This window comes from Motacilla alba, chromosome 2, assembly GCF_015832195.1.
Source record: "Motacilla alba alba isolate MOTALB_02 chromosome 2, Motacilla_alba_V1.0_pri, whole genome shotgun sequence".
Lineage (NCBI taxonomy): Eukaryota > Metazoa > Chordata > Aves > Passeriformes > Motacillidae > Motacilla > Motacilla alba.
In genome coordinates, this window is record NC_052017.1 from 85,707,007 (window position 1) to 85,724,860 (window position 17,854).

Sequence of the window (17,854 nt, forward strand, 5' to 3'; positions counted from 1 at the left end):
AGTATAGTCTGCATCAGTTCCTTGAAAGGTCGTTTCCCTAGTGAGCAAAGACTTGTTTTCCTTCTTCAGGACAGTAATTTTAAAGACTAGGTTGATAGCTGGGCAGACATAACAAAGTTTGTCAATTCATAATCAATTCATGGAAATGAAATTTTTTTTTCCTTACTGTGTGCTTAAGCAATGTTTTCCTGATGAAAATATTTATGTATTGGGTTTTTTTTTTTGTTTGTTTGTTGGGGTTTTTTTATCTCCTCCTTTCTCTTGAGCCAGTCTGAGATCTCTGTATCCCTTAGCACTGTTTAGAAAAAAAGATCTGGTTGTTCTAAGAGCAAGGAAGACAGTGGAAAGCCTGAAGGAATTCTAGACAGAGATGCTGTGGCATACATAAGGTCTGTGAAGAGCTTGTCACAGTGCATTTTGGCTCTCAGCTTCTGTTTCATTTGCTCCGCTGGTTAATCATTGGCTTGAGTGCTCAGGTACCATGGTGATCAACACACTACCAGTGCCACAAACCCAGCATGATGCATATTCATTGAAACACCATTTTTGAAATAAAACCAAAAATAAATGCAACTTTTGAAAACCCTCAGCATAGCTAACATTGCCGTGCACTTTCCTCTCAAACAATATAAATTGACTTGGTAGGATATAGGCTTCTTCCTCCCATTTTTGATTTTTCCTTCTGCTGTTGATATCCACAGCTTTCTCATTAAGTGGTTTGAATGGCTTCAGACTTCTTCCATATGTTGAGTATAGCACATTTGTGCATTGGCCTTTCTGTGCAGCTATTGAGATGTTTGTTCCACTGTCATCAATATTAATATCAAGGAAAGGCCCTTGGAATAAGAGCCAAATGCATCCTTGCTCTGTTAAGCCCCAACAGTTTGCTAAGTGTGACCTTTGTGAAGCTACGGGTATAAAGTTCAACCTTGAAAATCTTGGCCAGCAACTAACTGCTGGAATGCCAATTGGCAAGCTCTTCTTCCCTCTCCAAATGCAGAGCCTTCTGCCTGAATAGCTCCAATGCAGCATCTCTTCCGCAGTGTCAGGTTTTGAGGTCTGATCCTCACACAGACCTCTGGTGCTGTTGTTAATTTTTATAATGCTGTGCTATTTATATCTCTATTTGAATATGTCAGGTGGCCAACACTGGGAAGTCAGCACTGAGGAGTAGTTTCCCACTGAGGTTGTTACTGTGCCAGCATCCCTCCAAGATAACTGCAGGGGATATAGAAAAAAATGTTACCTCTTTATCATGAGTACCTTATGAGTTTGCTCCTGGTTTTGGTATCTTGAATTGCTTCACAAAGCTGCTCTCTGAGCACCGGTGCCTGGAGCAGATTCGATATCATGCTGTCAGTTGACGGGCCCCTGGCACGTGGCATGCCCACGAGGCAAATAAACCACAGAAGAAGGAATTAGATGGAGCTAGATGCAAGGTATGCATCCACTGGAGCTGGGTAATTGTTCCTCAAACTCTGCTGATCATAAAAGCTTGCTCTAACTTTTGTTTCAGCTGTTGGGAAATGAAAAATACATAATTTTCCTCTTACATTCCCCTCACATGAAATAAAGATGCCAAATATTTTTTTCAGGCGTGTCTTACCATCTGCTTCAACAGCAATTAGCTCACCAATTGGTGTGGGACAAGTTTCATTAATAGATGGTGAAAGCATGCAAAAAAACTCAAAACTCAAAGAGCGATGCGAGGATGCTGTTTATCTTTCCCTGGCATGAGGTAGGAAGGGTCTGTGATGCACTGCTTTGCAGGAGTTGGAGACACTTAAAAGAGGTGGGAAGACAAACCAACATACTGAATCCCTCCTATTACCAATTTTTTTTAAAGTATAATAAAGACACTAAATATGGCAATCGTATTAATGTTCCTGAGCCATAGAGTGAGTGAGATTTATAGGACTTGTGGGTCATGACAGTGGTCGCCTCCCTAGTCTGCTTCCCATGAGATCTGAGCTGATGTTGTTGCAGGGGTGGTGGGAGAGAAGCCAGGACTTACCCTGTAAGGATTTAATTTGGAAAGCCTTGTAGTTGGGATCCCCTCCTCTCTATCTGTCCTTCTGAGTACAGGACTTTCCAGCTTGGGGCTATCCAGTCCTTGAACTCCCTACGATCCACAAATCCTTGAAAAACATACAGGTCCAGCTGCTCTGTTCTGGTGCTTTGCTGCAGAGAAAGAACAAACCTTGAAGAAAGTGGAAAATGAGCACTGCTTGCTTCCTCTGCCTCTCCTGATTCCAGGGCCAATGCAGGTACAGTCACATCCCTCTGGGCCAGACTGCAGATGAAGGCATCAAACAAGGTGTGGACTAATATTGGGGGATGTGGGTGTAATACCTTAAGAACCCTGGTGCCTATAGCACGATTGCAAAACTGGGCTGTGGCATCAGAACACGAGTGGTCCTCTAAAGAGATTGTGTTACCATGATATTGCCAGTCCTACAGGCAACCCTTCCTGCCAACCATTTCCTCCTTTCCATTGACCTGCAGTAATTTTTTGGTTGCTTTTTTGGTTACTTTGAATGCTTTTTGTTTCTTTGCTTACCTTGAATTATTTTTTGGTGTTCCTTTGATTAAAGTTGAGGGGTATTCATAGAGATCACAGGTCAGGTTCAATTAATTCCTTTGTACTTCTTTTCCAAAGGTTGTTCCATTTTTGAGAACCACTCTAGAACACATGCAAATTGAGCGTGGATAGAGACATCTCTTGCCAATAAAATTGTGCACTTGTTTTTTATCATGGACCGTAGTCTGCAACTTGGCAAACCTTTGGAATCTTTCCTGGATGAGCAGTTCTGGATTATTCACCAATATTTTTTTGGAGCTGGAGTGAAAATAAACATGAGCTTGAAATTCTGGGTACCAGCTCAAACCCAAACTTCCCCTATGTGTGCCCAGAAATGAGAGATTTAATTTGGTCCCTTTTAGATTATGATCCTGTGTCAGAGTGAGGTTTTCAGTCTGAATGGCATGCAGTGTGATACTCATGTAAATATAAATATACAGCGGCTTAGCGCTTGTAATATATTTACAGCCTTCGATTCATTCCTAGTGACATTTTCCTTTTTGGCTACAGTGGGAGAAGCTGTGGCCTTTACCGTTGGAACTGGGTTTGGTACCTTCTGGTGGCAACAAAACCTGCAGATATAGAAGCACAATAAATGCTCAGACAGGAGTGGGAGAAATTAGTCCATTTCCGAGCAATCTTAACATCTGCTGGAATGAGCAGAGTTTATGTGGGTTGCACAATTTCAACCACTATTCACTTTCATAAAAGCAGATCCATGATTTTTCTGTCCTCAAACACTTGATAGTTTTGGCTAAAAAAAGTAGGCCTGATGCCAAAAGGTGTTCAGGTTTTTAAAGTGTTTAACAACAGGGATTGCTTATGCCTGGAATGAAAAGTAAGTAAGGCAAGGAAAGCAATCACCTGCTCTGGTGCTGAAAGGGTTAATGAGGAATTAAGGAGAAGGAAAAAATAAAGGCTTCTAGAGTTGTGTTTAATTTTTTAGTCTCTTTTCTGTCTGCCAGTCCTTTATGTGAATGCTAAAAATTTCATTAAAAAAATTAAAAATGCATTTTATATACCAATTTAAGAAACTGAACATGCAATTCTAAGTTTGGAAAATTGCAGTTCTATTTTCTGACAGAATCTTACATTTGTGACTAAGGGAAAACTTGATTATTTCAGTGAATTGCTGGAGAAGTACATGTGAATCTCACTTTATCCGTTCTCACCCTGACAGATTGACTTGGAAACCATCAGTTTCAAAGAAGGTAAAGGTATCAGATGAGTTCATATGCAACAGATGGGTTTTCTGGAAAAAGCCTCAGATTTGATAAACTTTCAGAAAAATTTCGCATGACTTGCTGTGGAAAAAGTACCTTTATTGTGAATGTTTGCTGGTCCCACCGAAGCTGATGCTACTTTGGGAATTCACTTCAGCTGAGATTAGGACTTTCTTTATAGACCTGTGTGTGCATTGAAGATGAAGACACTAATCATTAAAGCTGTGTCAGCGTCTCAGCAATGAATTGATGTTCTTTTTGGCTAAAGTTCAGTGTTCTTTGAATGAAAATCCTTGATTTACATTTCTCAACTATTCATGAGGGAGTATTAAGCTGATGTCTTGCTACTGTTTGTGGAGCCACCGAAGAAACAAGCAAAAAAGGAAAAAAAATGCCATCCAAACAACAACCCATGGAAAATATTGATTTAAGTTTGGTGGCTGCTATTGAATGTGCTTGTCATTTTCTCAAGCAGCAACAGAACACATTGGCATTACAGGTAGGCTGACAGCTTCTTTTCAAAGCATTGCCAAACCTGCTTCGTGGATTAGTCAACAACTGTTTCCTGAATTGTGCTTGCACCTGTTTCCTCTTCTTCTGGAATAAGCAGTTTTATCTGAAAAAAGCATTGACAAAGGCCAAAGTTGCACCCCCAGCCTGGCCAACTGATATAAAGGAAATCACATTTTCTTGTTTGTAGAATGAAAGTAGTAGCTGTTACCATGGGAATAGTCAATTTGTGAAAGAAGAAGTTTTGAGGAGGCTGAACATTACCACTAATCGAAGTGATTGCAGTCAAGACAAAAGGTTAATGTTCAAGATCTGCTAATTAGGAGAGAGCTACTTTTCTGGTAATGTGAGGATGGATACAAATGAATTCTGTTTGATAAAAATGCTGTTGTTCTGGCTAATCCCTTGAATTTATTATTTTGGATACAAGGATTAGAGTCATCCCTAGTATAGTATCCACTGATTTGTTTTCAAGTAGGTGTAAACTTAATGGGTATAAATACATGCTGTTTCCTGGAAAGGTTCTTTCAAATACATTCTTACAATATATTTTAAGGGTTATTACTTCACATTCCCTTTTTGGAGACATTTTTCTGTGTTTTGTTTTGTATTTTGCAACTACTGATGTCCTCTCTGTCCTTTTCTCTCTGTTCAACACATTTTCCAGGGTGCAGAAATTACTATGGTTCTTCAGATTTCTCCTTAAATGTGCTAAAAATGTTATCAGTGAATAGAGGAAAGGCTTTTTTATTCTGCTGCACTCCCTCTATTGACTGACTGTGCCAAGACAAGGTGAATAATATAGTAGTCATCATCTGCAAACAAGAATGTTTGGGCCAGATCATCTCTGCTCATATGACGTGCCAAATTTTCACTCTCTTCAGGAGAAATGCATCTCTGCACAAGTTCTAAAAATACAGTTCCTGATAAATTTCTCTTTAGGGCACTCATCTGACATACTTCTTCTAAGCAGCTAATAGTTTAAGAACAATTATGCAGTTTGCCCTGAATTATTTCACAAAATAATTCTTAATAATTAATTATTTAACAAAATTATTATTATTACCATCATGTTTGTGTGAGCCCTAGCTGTCCAATAATCTTGGGCTCTACATTCTTCTATTTATTTTCACTTGCAAGTAGCCTGCATTATCGCAAAAGCCTTTATCTGTGTAATTACTTTTACATGGATTTTGTAATGAAAAGTGTATGTGAAAAACGGAATGGTGTGTTGGATATGTCCCCCGAAATGAAACCAGTAACACCAAAGCAGTGATAACATCACTACCACACTAATGATGGAAGAGCTAAAGGACACTCTCTGACCAGTGGATGCAAGCAATGGGTCCAGGCACTTGTAGAGGGTGTTGTAGAGCATGTGATACTTCCAGCTGTGTATTAACCTCTAACTCCAAGACTGTAATTTTGCCCCCACTCTTCTGTCTGGAAGAGTGTTTGAGAAACTCATAGCTACTGCCATTCTGTACAGCTTAGATGAGTGTGTGGCATGTACGCTGCCTTCCCTTGCCTTGCTCTTGTTGCTCCTTTAATTAGCTAATACTACTTCTACTTGGAGGTATCTTCCTCAAGGCATTTCTAGGCAGCAGGTATATGCTTAGTTAGCTCTTCTGCTGTGCTAAACAGCTCAGCTCTGTTCGTGTCTTTGGATGGGAAATCTCCTTGTCTCCCAGGTTCTACTGGAAATCCGCATTCTCATGTTCTACGGCCTCACTTGCCTTTTTCATCATGTTACCTGTTTTGTCACTCTCTCATTGACAACTGTAGTCCTCATTTGTCCTTACTGGGTCATCTCCCAGGTTACATTTTCATTTTCTGCCCCAGGCCTTGTTGCTTACCCCATTTCTTTGGCTCACATCCTCAAGCCGCTCCACTTGTATTGCTTCACTACTCAACTGACATTCGAATGTGCAGGTACTCTTCTACCTTGGTCACAGTGGTCAAGAGCTATGGAAGGACAACAGTAGCCCCAGAATGGATCCTGAAGACCCACTGCTAATCTTAATCAATTCGATACATCCCTTCTTAATGGCACTTACTTTCTATTACTTCTCCTTTAGCTGTTTTTAACTATGCAAAACGTCTTCGTCCTCAGATTCCTTAATAGCGTATAACACGATGTCAAATGCATTACTAAAGTCCTGAAAGATGAGACCTATTACACTTAATTTGTTCACAAAATCTTTTACCTCATCTAAGAAAACTATATGGATAATTTGTATGGTGTCCTCTTGCTAAATTGCTGTTGCACTTTATCCCATTTTTTATTTACCTCTGTGTCTTTATATATTGTCTCTCTCAAAATGTATTTTAAAGCCTTTCATACTAATGAGGTCCAATGAAATAGCTTGTAATTTCCCGACTGCCATCTCCTCTTATTTTTCTTCGCAGATTTTTTTGTAAGTAAAGAAACCATATCTACTATTTTTCAGTTTCACTCCCAACTAGATGGTGCTATTAAAAATATTTGTCACTGGACCAGCATTACGCGTGAGAGGAATTTTTAGAAGTGTGAGATAGTGATTAATCAGACTTCAAGCATTTAACTCTTTGAATTGAGTTTTTTGCTAGCTGTGGTAGTTTCTATTTGCATATCCACATTCTTATTATTCACTTATCTTTTTCTGTAAATTTAACCAAAAAATTTCTGATTGAAGACTGGGGGAATCTACTTAGTTGAGGCCTTCCTTGTGTTGTCTTTAATCTCTTTTCCATCCTTCCTCCACAGTGGCACAGCATTTTTCCTTGTGGGTTTTTTTTTCTGTTTATACTACCAAAGAGCCTTTTACTATGTGCTTTATTATTCTTTGCAGGACAGAAGTCAGTTAAGTTCATGGGAGTTCAAACTTTATCTTTGTACTTCCTGACTTCTCAGAAATTTCTAGCTTGTGGACAGTACTTTTGGCATTGTGTGAACTCTGCTTATTTCCAGTGCCTCCATTTTTTTTGGTTTCTGGCTGCAGTTTTGTAAAAGCTACTTGTTCAATTTACTGTCTTTTTTCTGTACTACAGAATAGGCATAACTCGAGAGAGTTTAAATGCCATTTTTATTGTCATTTTACAATGCTTTACTATGTTAGTGCAATTCTTAAGTTCCCATGCCTACCTTTCTTCTCTCTTATATGAATAATCCTACTCATGTCAAAATCAAAGCTATGAAGATTATTTGTGAGAGAAAAGGGTTGCAGATTAGGGTCTACATTCCTTGAAGTACTTTCACCAGGTACAGCATTTTTTCACAGTGGTGGCTTTTTTAGCTGTGCTGTAAAAGCTGTTTAAGAAATACACATGCAGTATCAAAAGGAATGCAAAATGTTTTGGAAGATGAAACAGCTTGGAAACTGAAGAATGCAGGGATTTGTTCAGGTGCCCAGTATTTCTCTAATAGCCTTTTTGCCAATCAACTCATGTTTTATTTCTGTCTTTTAAGTATTATTAGATTTTCTTTTGGCACACTGGTGATTTGCAAATGTACAAGTACTGTCCTGAGTGCTTGGGAAAATGGTCTTTCACAGAACTAAATTGTTGCATGAAAAAAATCCTTGGTAACTACTTATTGCTTGGATTTTTGTTAGGTCTCAAGATGTGTCGTGGCTGTGTTGCACTAACAGTAGAAAAGCATATTAAGCAGCTGACTGTGCCGCAAAGAGCTTGCAACTGAAATATGTAAAAACATTCAGCACCAAAGGAAGCAAACATCATTTTCATGGTTACTGTGAAAGGTGGGAAAGAAGCCAGAGTCACTCATCTGGGGCACAACCAGTAGCTGCACCCAGTCCCCTTGATTTCTCAATCTCTCAGTTGCAGGAATGTTTTTTTTCCTATTTTCATCCACTACAGTTGTTAGTAGGAGCAGGAAATTTCAGTAGGATACTGGAAATGAAAGGAGACAAAATTTCATTTCTCTTCCTGCTGTTTCACTTTAATAATCTGTCACCATACACAAAGCAATTGGTAAAAGTAGAAAGTGTGGTATGTTCTCTACTGCAGCCTTTACATTTTGTAGCCAATCCAGAGAGATTATGGATTAGCCATTAATCTGTTACAGGAAGGAGGCAGTGGATGGGTCAAAACCCAATTTGTTAATTTGCAAATATTGAGCAAAGGAGATGAACAGACTGAACAAAGAAGTAGATGATGATGCAGAAAATATTTTTTGGTATTTTAAAAGCTTTCTTTTGAATTGAGTCAATTCATAAGTAATATGATACACAGTTCTGAGAAGATATCAAAAAGTTTCAGTAGATTTGGATTTTCAGATTAGCCAGTGAGCTGCAGAAATGTGACCTGAATTATGACTCTCCTGTGGTTCCTACTTATAAATCCTTTTTCCACTACAAATAAATTATGAAATATATTTCAAACAATTAGTTAATGAAAAAAGAGGTTTTTTTAATGGACACAACTACTTTGAGTAGTGTAAATTTTTGCTGTGAGAATGAAAAAAAAACTCTCTTCAAATCTCTTTCATCTGTAACTACATCCATTTACTTCAGCAGCATCATTGAATCTAAGCTTGACCAATAAAAGTCAACTGGAATGTCACTTCTGTGACTGTGTGTCAGAAGGATTCAGGAGAGGTTAGTGAGGAATCTGTATGTGTTTCAGTACTTACCTGATATGTCATCTTCACTTCAAAGCGGGATCCTGGGTCATAGACAAAAATGGAAGCAGAATTCTGTTTTGAAGTGTGTCATTTCACATATGTACAGAGCTATTACTTCCCTCAGGCAGTGAAACAATGTACTCTATTTAGAAAGAAAGAGTTTTTTGTATAACTGTAATTATGAAGAAATTCCTTACCGTCAGGGTGGTGAGACACTGGAACAGGTTGTCCACGGAGATACAAACATGGCAGTGTCCAAGGCCTTCAGCAGCCTTGTCTAGTGAGAGGTGTTCCTGTCCAGGGCAAGGAGGCATTGGGACTAGGTGATCTTTAAGATCCCTTCCAACACAGACCATTCTATAATTCATTTTATGATTCTATGATTTCCAAAAAGAAGAACAACAAATCCTGTAGAAGTGCTTGCATAATGTTACATTAAGGAATTTCAGGGAAAATATGATCGAGATGGTACTCAGACTATGAATAGAATGTCAGATACCACCACAGTGTTGCAAAGAGTCTACAAGAAAGTCTCCCCTGGCACCAGTGTTGCAGTTACTCACCCAACAAATCTTGTGCTCAGTAATTCATTTCAATAGCAACAAAAAAAAAAAAATACAAATAATTTAATCATTGATAAAGTTTTTTCCTCAGTTTATTTTCTAAAACAATCAACACAAATATTTGTTCTCTTATTATTAGTGTTTTGAGGTTTGTTTTGTGGTTTTTGTTGGTTTTGTTTTTAGGGAAGAAGGAGGAATTAAAACGATTGGAAACTTTTCAATCAAGAATGTGGAGACAATAAGTTAAATAGGGCTGATAATTCATGGTAAGGGAAATTTGCTCCTTCCCTATCTGTGCTTGTTTTCTGAACAGTATTTTCAGAAAAAAGGATTTTAGCCTAAGGATCTGTAATCCTGCAAAAACTTTTCAGGAAAGCAATTCTGCTATATCAGGGACAATCCATTTGTTAACAGGCTGTAAAATGATGGGTGTTGATTTAAAATCCAGAGACACAAAAATAACTGGTTTAATTTTTGGATGTGTAAAATATACAGATCTCTAGTTGAAAAAAAAACCCATACCATTTCTTTCAATGCTTGTCTGTTAAAAATAAAGCATGTTTTTGACTTGGCTTATATGCCTATGTTGATTTTCCCAAGCTCTGGTGCATGAGCTGCAATACAAATAGAATGACTTAGCTATTTACCCAGCAGTTGTCCAGACAAACTGACCTGATTAAGGTGAAAATTTTTCATTGCAGCAGTTATGGGTGTGTTAGGATATTTTTAGTGAAAGGGCATGCTTCTTTGCAGGTTTATTTTAATAATCCCCCCTCCCCAGACACTAAACATTCAACTTAAAAATTTATACATCTTTTAATTTAAATAAGTCTCCATAATGCCTTCTGAGTATGACAATTTAGATGCTTATTGCTCCTGTTCTACTTAAGGGCCTGTTTTCCTGTTTGGACTTAGTGCTCCATGACATGCCACTATCTCTGCTTTATGGCTGTGGACTTGATCTATTCTGTGATGAATTGAGGGAAATACAGTCTAGTAATGCAGCTACACAAGGGAATGAGAATATGAGTCACTCAAACTTTAATATCTGTGAGTGCCAAAGCTTGTATTTAAAGCCCCCCTGGAAAACTTAATTCTTTTCTGCAAGAGGAAAAAAACCTGAAAATATTTTTAATTACCTCTAGACAGCTAGTTTTTATTTACTGTTGAATACATATGGTGGCTTTGGTAAAATTATTCCACAGGATATAAGTTTAGAATTTTAGCTGTGCAGAAACCTAATACTGTGAGTGAAAGACTCAGTCTGAATTTTTGTACAAATGATTTCATCTGACAGGTGGAAGAGAAGGGTGATTTTGAGTCAGGAGCATGCTGGGCTATTGGTATTCTTCAGCCATATTCTATTTGTGCAGAGAACTTTTTTGTTGATGTCTCTATTAATCCTTTCTCTCAGTTCATAGCATTTGAGACAGAAAGCATTTTTTCACACAAGTGTTATGCATGTGGCATGGCCCACACAACTGAAATTCATCTGTGAACTACAGTGTCAGCTTGACATCAATTACTGTCTGTGGCTCCAGGATAGGCATCTTTAAGCAGTAAGCTTACCGTCAAGCAACAAGCAGAAGTTGTATTTCAAAGCCTTGAAACCTGGTCTCAAGCTGCTGGTCTGAAAGCTCTCATCCAATTTGGATGGTATTTTCTCAGCTTGGATTGCTTAATCAATGCTCTGTTTTCACTTCATTGGCAAAAAATAATACAAAAAGAAAGCTTCTCTATTAACAAATCATTTGTCATTTCCAAGCTGGCAGCAGAGGTCTGTTCAGTCATGTCTACTGAGTTGCTAAATCTTTATGCCTTCTCCTCTTTGGAGAATCATTACGTTTAGAAGCACTCGCCTCTACAGGGCTGATCAGGATGGCTTGTTTTAAAATATGTCAAAAATGCTGGGCAGCAGCTTGTTAAAAACTTCCACATTATGGATCATTCTGATTGAATGGGCATAGTGTAATGCCAGTTTTGTTATTATTTTTCACACAGGTTGCAAAGATGATTCCACATCCTAATTGAGACTTCAGTCTGGACTTGGCACAGAGCTATAGTGCATCTAAGCTCTTCCAATAGAGCTCTTCCAATTTTTCTTCATATTAATCCAAAATATTTTTATGTCTGTTAATTCGAAATCTGAGTAACTGTTGCTCAGTGCTATTACAAAACCTTGCCCAGAGAAGTTTTGAATGCCCCATTCCTGGAAAAGTTCAAAGCCAGGTTAGATGGAGGCTTAGAGGAGCCTGGTCTACTGGAAGATGTCTCTGCCCATGTCAGAGGGATTGAAACTCGATGATTTTTAAGGTCCCTTCCAACCCAAACCATTCTATGGTTCTATGACTCTGTGACTGTTGAGAAACTGATTTTCAGAAAAGCTGTTTGCCCACAGCTTCATTGCCTTCAGCTCAGTGAAAGGGTCCCTGCTTCTAAACACCAGAGCTACACAGTCAGCCTAAATCTCTGCAAGAGACTGTGAACTGCAGCCCAGCCCTCAGCCCATCACATCAGAACCAAACCTGGTTGCCAAGGGTTTGTGTCCAGGCACAGAATAAGTGATGTGCATGCATATTCCTGTGCCCACCCTGACTTCCATCAGGTTACCTTCAGCACATCATAATTGTACCCTGGTGTCTCATCTGCCTTAAGACAGTGAGTGACCTTGACTTGGAGCAGGTACAGAGCAGGCACACGTTTCAGCTGACAAGGCCTCTGGCAAAGGGGCAGGTGGAGAAGCCTGTGGAAAACCTCTGTGCCAGAATTCATTTGAACTTACTCCTTTCATGACTGCAACGTGGATGGGAGATGGAGGAGAGGGGAGCAACCCTCCTCCTTTACTCTCTTGTATTTCAGGTGGGTTAGTCTCTACCAGGGAGAAAAAAGGGTTAGGGATAGGGTTAGACTCTTCCCTGTCCCCAGGAAGAGTTTTTTGGGTCTCTGCCTTTGTATGCACCATGTGAGGGTGTGACTTTTCTCTCATGCCCTCCGTCGTACCACAAAGACAGACTCTTCTCTCCTCTCCTTGTATAACTAGGTTTTCAGAGCTCAGCAGCAAAAGTGCAGACCTTGTTCTTCCAGAAAATGACATGACATTTTGTTAGTGCCAGAGAGAATTGGACTCCAGTATCCAAAGACTGAATTTAGGGGTTTTTTTGAGCACTGCATTTCAAGTTAAATAATTTTGGTTTTTGACCAATTAATAGTGAAGAACTACATCTCAGTTTCCTGTCTTGTATGCTATAAATGTAGCTTGTTTAGTTTATATTTATTGTACTTTGAATTTCAAGTATTTCCAGCAGTTTCCAGGAAAAGAAAGGAAGGAAAAGTAGGAGGAAAATCATGACATAAATTACTTTGGTCTAATTTGTGACTTTCAGATTTTGAGTATTTCTTAATTTGATTTGCAGGTGATGATCTGCTGACAGAATAAAAAAAATTGTAGAAAGTGCCAAGACTGCACAGGCATTTGCTGTGGTATCACTCCCACATGAGGAACCTTCACCACAGTCTTTCTTCAAGTATGTTCTCTCCTGTGGTAAGTTTTTCTGACATAAAATCTTCTCCTGTGTCAAGAGTTTTCAGCAGAGAGAGTGAGATGAGTTCTGAAAAGTCCAGCCCTGGTCCTAGACTTTGTTGTCAGAACTGGAATCTATAGATAGTAAACCTAGCTGTATTCATGTTAAACACATGCAGGGTTTGGTAAGGCTGTGGAGTGTAGTAAATACCACAGAACTAAATTACAGGTGTCATTAACTTTAGTTTGTGTTTCCTTTGTCTCTAGAAGGGGACCACATTTACACAGGGTGTAAAATTTTTTTAGTCATCTGTTTACATGAAATTATTAATTTTTTTTTTATACTGGCACCATATTTTAATTTGAGATTTCTGAATTATGTCAGTTCTTCTAAATAACTAAAAAAGACTCTCTTGTCCAATATTAAAGACAAATAAACAAAAACCATTAATAATTCTGATAACTAACCTTTGGAATGGAGACCTAATTAGTTCTTATTGAGCTTGGTCCAAAGATCATTGAAGCAATTTGGAGTCTTATCATTAAAGTTAATTGACTTCAGAGCAAAATCATCAGACACGCTGGTTTAGCAAGCAGTCTCTGTGTCACCCATCAGCAGCATCACCTCCAGACACACAGGCTGTGTTAGCTGTTCTGTTTGACGTTGTTTCTGGTAAGGATGTTGCTTAAGTTGATTATGTCCCTGTGGGCAAATGGAGGACCTAGAAAAAACTTTGTGCCCTGGGTACCTGTTTATGTGGCAGTCACCAAAGCCCGCAGGTTTCACACATTCCAGTGTCAATGTGGAGCTTTTGTCAAAAGTGTCAACATTAACAAGATTTTAAACTGCAGGCGAATATAGAGGATCATTTGATCCTGGCAAGGAACTGTTTACCTCAGCACTTGTGGGATAATGTAGAGTAAGCAGCAAATCATTGATGAATCTGTAATGCAACACCAGTCCCAGGAGTACTCAGGCAAAATTGCTGCCAAGAAGAAGGAAAGACAACAAAAGTGATTAAATGTAGTGAAAGATTCAGACCTTGGGAGACCTTTAGGGAGAAGCTTCTTTTTTTAAGCATAAAGGAAAAAACTGGTACAGAATTATGTGCATGAAGCTTTCATTCTGGCTTAATAAAAACCATAAGGAACCCACAGATGCTGAATGTTTCCTGAACCTTAATTGGCCTGGAATCATTCTTGCAGTTACTCTAGTTTTATGCTTGTGATAATGTTGACTTCTGGCCATTAGCCACGAGTTTCTAGTGAACCTTTCGCACATTCTATCGAGCCATTAATTCTCATCATTGTTAAACACCTTACATGCTTTTGCTGTCGATAGACATAATTAATAAACATAGGTAAAAAAATTTGCATCGACAGAGCAAGGTGCTTTGAAGGAACGCGTGGGTTTCGGGCTGTAAATCCCCCCGGCTAGCTTGGGATTTACGCCCGCACGGATCCTACATAGACGAAGTAAAGGACGAGAAGCGCTCTTTCTCCACGTGGTTCTGATGTCCTGTTTATTAGCTGGAAGGGGACATCTGCATCGTAGGGTTTCCAGGTGAAGAAGAGAAAGAGACAGAATTCCAATCTCAAGGGACATTTATACCCGCGGAATGGGAGGCGGGGACGGAAAGCCACAGCTAAGGGGACACATTGAGGAGGGGCGAAGGGAGGGGCTTCAAGGGACAAGACCGCAGGTACAAGACCTCAGGTGTATCTGAGGGATACACCATCTGAGGAAAGGGGGGAAACATTTGTATAACACAACACCCAGTGCAGTATCCAAATAACAATTTAGTGCATCACAACACCGCTTGATCATTCCTTGAACATTTTAAACATGTGGAAAATTCACTAACAATATCCAACAATACTTAAATGGGCATTAGAGAACCTCAGTGGAATTGCATTGTCAAAATGGTGTATTATACCTGTCAACACGGAGAGGTGGTCCTTAGATTCGCATTTCGGTGGATGCCTACTTGCTCCCCATCTCCGTTTTGTCTTGTTTCTGGCTGCCATAGTTCTAAGAGAGATCCAATGGTATCTTCCATAGCAATGGCTGGGACTTGTATTAAAGACCTTGGTACTTGGGAGATCACTGCTCGTTTTCCATCTCTGTGGTGTATTCACTCTGAACACAGTTCAGTCACTCTGGCCAGTTTTAATAGGGTTGACAGAACTACTTTCTTAGGGTAATCTGCTTTGTCGTACAGCTTTGTTTCCAACTATATTGCTGTACCTGGAAGAAGAGTTCAGTTTCCATTTGGTTGCCCAGGTTACTGTGGGGTTTCACCCCCGGATTGGGATGACCCCGAAAGATGGAAAAGTCCCTCCTCCAACCCGTGCCTTCGAAGAAAGACTCAGTAGTCTTCTGTTGTCTGTTCTCAAGGTTGTTTATTGTTGGTTATCTACAAGATTCTTCTCCCTGAACTGCTGTGGCCCGTTCAGCAGCTCAGACAAAGGCACACTGCCCTCCCAGGGGGCTGGTGCCATCTTTTATATCATATATTACGTACTACATGTTTATGCTTTTTCTCCAATACCTACTATCTATATTGAACGGTGACTTTCTACTCTAAACCAATCTGTGAGTGCCAACACCACCAAAGACATGGAGGTTAGGAAGGAGAAAGAAAGAGGACAGGGCACACCCAAGTCCCTCCATCTTAGAACGACTGACCCCCATGTACAAAACTTGGACCCCTGTGTACAAGGCTTAAAACCCCCCTGTACAGCACTCAGAAATCCTACCCTTTACTTCGTGACTACTTCTACTACAATATCTAAACTTTTGTGACTTCTTGTTCTTCCTGCAAAGTTGGTAAACTGTTCCATGGGTCAGATTCAAAGCCACAGGGGTTTCTGGCTGCATGCCAGGGTCTCAGATGCTTTTGACGGGGGTCTGGAACGTCCGAGAATGTCTGTGGGACATTCTGAGTTCTGACAGGTTACTTAATGTAACAAATTTGGTTTAGTCAGTTTCAAATAATGACATCGAGATTAAAAAAAATCCCCTCCCTATCACATTAATTATCCTTAGAGTAATCCACTCCCTTTGCAAATTTATTTTGGAAACTAAGCGAGGTTATACTGCAGTATTAAATACAGTCATATATTTAGATGAATACAATTGCAAAGCTCTGGCTAATATTCTTATGAAGTTTAAATTAAAGTATGCATTCCACCTACTGATACAAAAAATACTGAGTTAATGTACCAAAAATAAACATTCATTTAAAGAAAACAAAGAGGTTTTTAAGTGATCATTCTGAAAATTTCAATGCCATTTTGCAGTAATTTGTGTTGCATGATTTGGGCTTGAAATATTGTTTTCTACTTTCCCTTAAATATGCTTTTCTATTGTTGGACATCTTTTACTTTGCACCAGCTGATTTTGGAGGTAGATGAAGATGGTTGTTGGTCTTTCATCATCTGCAGCAGAGGGGATGTTCTTTAGACTGTACTGGGAAAAAATGATGTAAGGGTCTCTAGTTTCATGTTTATATCCAGGCCAACAGTCATCTGAAGAAATTTGTCTGCCAGGTACCATCAGAAAAGGGGCAAGCAATGTAGATGGGCTTGGCAATGAGACCCTGCCTGTACCATGACAAAAGGGCTCCACAAGGCCTTTCAAGTCTGCAGTAAAGCACATGCTCAAGGGATTAGGCAGGAGGGAAGAAGAGAATCAACTCTTCTTTTTAAATGAATTCACATTTAAAAAAATATATATATATCTTTTCTCTCAAGCATAACCAAGGTGGAAGATGATGTCTTACTAACGGAGGAACATGTATTTAGTGCCATGATTTATTGAGAGTGTTTGTGCTTGTTTCTTGAGAAATACATGGAGCCTTTTGATAATGCTAGATGATAGCAATCTGCTCTGTGGGCAGATGTGCACATGATAGATGGTGCCTGAGGTGTATTTGCCCACATTTGGTGAAATCTCTTGTTTATCTTACCACATGATTTAGTTTTATTATATTGACTGTTGAGAACAGTGTCTTCCTCATGTTGGAAATCACTACCTTATAAAAGTATGCAGATTTTAATAATGCAGTAACAGTAATGACTTTTTTTCCTGAGTGTGTGATAAAAATAGTGTCTCTCTTTTTCTGTGGTTGAAGATGCTTTAAAATTGGTAGACTGGTCATACTGATTTTGAAATAATCTATTTTTGCTGTTGTCCAGATGATGTAAATTAATGGAAAATGGACTCAGAATCTGGCTAGACAATGCTTTTGCTTTTTTGAGAGCCTATGCACTATATTTAAGAGTCTTGCCCTATGCTCTCAGCTGGGATTTAGATGGGATCATTTCCTTTGAAGTTTTGTTGTTAAGGTTCCAGATCAATACAGGATTTATGTTCGTATGTTTTCAAGTACACAAGTAGTCCTTCTGAAATCAGTGAAAAAAGTTCTGACTTAATTGATGTCAGTGCCAGAACTCCCATTCACTTCAGAAAGGCCATACCTAATCACATTTTTCAATCAAGTTGTTTTGGGGCAAGAAAAGGGAGGATTGTTCTGTTTATTACTGGTGAATGAAGGGTAGTCATGTGTTAAGATTTTATAACAGATACAGTGGAGATATCCATGGAGAACTGTCAGAAATAATTATTTCAGTTCCATAAAAATCTTCAGGTTTATTAATTCCAGGTCTTTATTTTGTCCTTCTACATTGTGTATTAATGTTAACCATGTTACTGTGATGACGTCAAATGTAATCCAAATGGTTTAGACAGCATTTAGATACAATTGATGCAAAGCTTTTTACCATATCAAACTAAAACCATTAATCATATCAAAATAAATTGTTTTCTCA

At 39.0% G+C, this 17,854-nt stretch overlaps 1 long non-coding RNA gene across 6 annotated transcripts in view; it reads left to right on the plus strand.

Moving 5' to 3' along the window:
- LOC119697415 overlaps positions 1-17,854 on the plus strand; it is a 101,341-nt gene that overhangs the window by 4,630 nt on the left and 78,857 nt on the right. For 4 of the 6 annotated variants that reach the window (XR_005255841.1, XR_005255842.1, XR_005255839.1 and 1 more), the window contains exons 2-3: positions 3,762-4,303; positions 12,915-13,042. This is a non-coding gene — a long non-coding RNA (uncharacterized LOC119697415). The remainder of the gene's footprint in view (positions 1-3,761; positions 4,304-12,914; positions 13,043-17,854) is intronic. The other 2 variants (XR_005255843.1, XR_005255844.1) reach the window with 2 other exon arrangements.